General features: G+C 39.3%; 1 protein-coding gene across 1 annotated transcript in view; it reads right to left on the bottom strand.

The window, feature by feature from the left end:
* Positions 1–2,149, bottom strand: part of LOC117115416 (serine racemase-like) — a gene marked incomplete in the record, with an annotated part of 8,668 nt that extends 6,519 nt beyond the window's left edge. Inside the window, 1 exon segment of the mRNA XM_033259196.1 lies at positions 2,101–2,149.
* Between the last annotated feature and the right edge of the window lie 707 nt (positions 2,150–2,856).

Raw genomic sequence — 2,856 nt, forward strand, 5'->3', positions numbered from 1 at the left:
ATTGGGGCCATTTTTACCTACCTGTCTTATGGGGCCATTTTTACCGGGGCCATTTTTTCCAGGGCCATTTTTTCCGGGGCCATTTTTTCTGGGGCCATTTTTTCCGGGGCCATTCTTACCTACATTCACCTTGAGGTATCTTAAACTGGCCTTATGGGCTCTCATTAGCATATAAGTACTAAGGTTACCATGGCAATTAATCTCTTTTCCTTATTCTCAGAGTAAGGTTGGTAACAATATCTATTAATAGGCCAGGGTAGAGAAATGATAAGCCTGTAGCTTTGACTGCAGTTACACTATGATCAATAATAAGATGAACATAATAATATTAGAACCACCATCATTGTCATTTGTTTGTGGCCTGTTTTATTCTTTAAATCAGAAAGGGGCAAGGATCCATATTTGGAAGGGGTGTGTTAATGCATACGATCCCACATCTTAAAAAAAAGGTTTACATCTCCAAGCTTCATTCTTCTTCCATTTTTTTATGTTTAAATAATACTGTAGTACCATTCCTATAGTCTTTGCATACACTCTTAAAGGGGACCCTGGGTTTAAAATTTCTATTAAACATAGAAGTCGGTTTGCACCTTGGTTTTTGGCATGCGGTAGGACAGAACGAGCGCTGCAAACTGGGTCCCTAAATACACGTGGTGGCATTACTCAAATTACACAGTGCATAACAGGGAAATTCCTAAAATGGACTAACAAACTTTCGAAGGCTCGCGTTCGATAACCGCTAAAGAAAACACATTCATCTTATCAATTCTAGTGTTAATTTATCTGATCTTTTCATTTATAAGGGTTTACTTTTGCAAAAATCCTCATTCTTATATGAAAGTAAAACCAACTTTTTGTTTTGGTATTTATAATTTGCACAGCTGTATACTTGTGAGATAACCATCAACTACAGGGGTATTTTAACATCAAAATCTCACTCTTGCTGCCTGCCTGCTCAGCACACAGACATTCAATAATATCATGAAGCCAGGCAGTGGCATATTTAAAAGTCTTGAAATGGGGGTACTGATGGGGGGAGGGGCCTCGATTATGTTGAGGGGCGCTAATTTACAAAAAAAAGGTGGTTTTAGGTGATTTTTAACAACTTGAAAGTGATTTTTTGGGGGTGACTGGGGTCACAAGAAATTTTTGGAGGGGCATACGCCCCCGTGCATCCCCCTAGATACGCCACTAGATAAGCCAGGACAGGATGGATGAAATCATGAATATTAATGATTCTCTTGTTGTAAGGCTACCCAGCCAGTGAAAAACATGCTTAGCCTTCACATAAAATTTAGTTTTTTACTCCCTTAAATTTGCGATTTTTTGGTTGGGATTATTATATAATTTATCATGATATAACAAATAGGCCTAAACAATATATTATAAGAAATTTCAAACCCGGAACTCCCCTTCAAATGTTTGGTAGCAACTTAAAAGTAGTTCAGTGATAAATGACAAAATAAATGTTTCATTCTTGAGGCTTATTCAACTTTTTGGTGGCAGTATATATATCACTAATGTTTAATCCCACCCAATACATCATATCTAATGATATACCTATAGGCCGACAATATTATTTATACCCGTGGTTGATTTTGTTCGTGGGAAAAAAAAAACCTGTTACCATGACAATGACACAATGACATTGACAGGAATTGAATCCAGCATTGTTGAAAAGGCCACCGAGCTATTCGCTCCACCATCCGATCTATTGAGCTGATTTTGAAAAATGGGCTTTCCATTGACCGCACCGACGACAGAGCTGGCACTTTAGGGGCAGGCACCTCTTTGGACTAGCTCAGAGCATGCCATGGAGGTATAATAACTCAGAGCTGGCTCTCCTCTCACGTGTTACGGGTGAGGTATGATAAACGGGCCTACTACCTACCTTGCTGCATATTTCGCGACGGCACTCGAGTTCATCTTCGTAATGAGGGGAATCCCCACATTGATCGCGTATGGTTTTGTTGTACTGAAGGCCCCTATGATGTTAGCAAGGAATCAGTGGAATGAAATTCGTTAAAAATTCACTCTTTTGAAGCCAATAGGCACTCCTAATTTTACTCACGTCTACGTGTACAAGCTGCACTTTCCCAGGCTGCCAGTCTGCAGCACGATCTCTATCTACCGACACGCCAAAGCAAAGAACCTAGGTCAAAGGTCATAAGTGCAATACTGTAGTACGTACATCCCTGGAACCGGACTTTATATTTATAACCATGTGTAAGTCCTTGCTGGAAGGAATGGAACAGCCTACTACTAGTACAGTTTGATTCTTTTGTTCTATTTGAATGAAACATGTATATAATAATAATAATAATAATAATAACAGGATCCAGAGATGTCCGAAAGCAGGGAAAAGAGACAACACTAGCCTAGGGGGTCCGGGGCGCGCATTCCCCCGCGAAATGTCTGTTTCATCCAGACGCATGAAAATAACCTCTGAGGCGTTTTGACCGATCAATTTTTCTTTTTCTTTATTTGTTTCTCTGTTTTTTACTTTCCGAAAAATGGACGGTGGGGGGGGGGGGATAAATCCGCCTGAATAAATGTTATATTTATAGCGCATATTGCACATTGCCTCTATGCGCTTTACACAGAAATAGTATAGGCCAATCTGCTATTCACTTTACAACAAAAAAAGCCAATGAAATATTGATAAGCTATGCACTCTGCTAGCAGAACATTACTACATGCATTAACATTTGCAAATTACTGTTCAGACAAATACAGTAACATGCCGTATTTATTTCGAATGCCCAGGTCTTTATTGTTGAGTCGGGTTTTTGAGGGGGTGTTTATTCGAGGGAGGCATTTATTTATTTACTGATGTAAAATGGATAAGTATACTGT

This window comes from Anneissia japonica, unplaced genomic scaffold, assembly GCF_011630105.1.
Source record: "Anneissia japonica isolate Jap-2015-1 unplaced genomic scaffold, ASM1163010v1 scaffold199_len4679917_cov187, whole genome shotgun sequence".
Taxonomy (NCBI): domain Eukaryota; kingdom Metazoa; phylum Echinodermata; class Crinoidea; order Comatulida; family Comatulidae; genus Anneissia; species Anneissia japonica.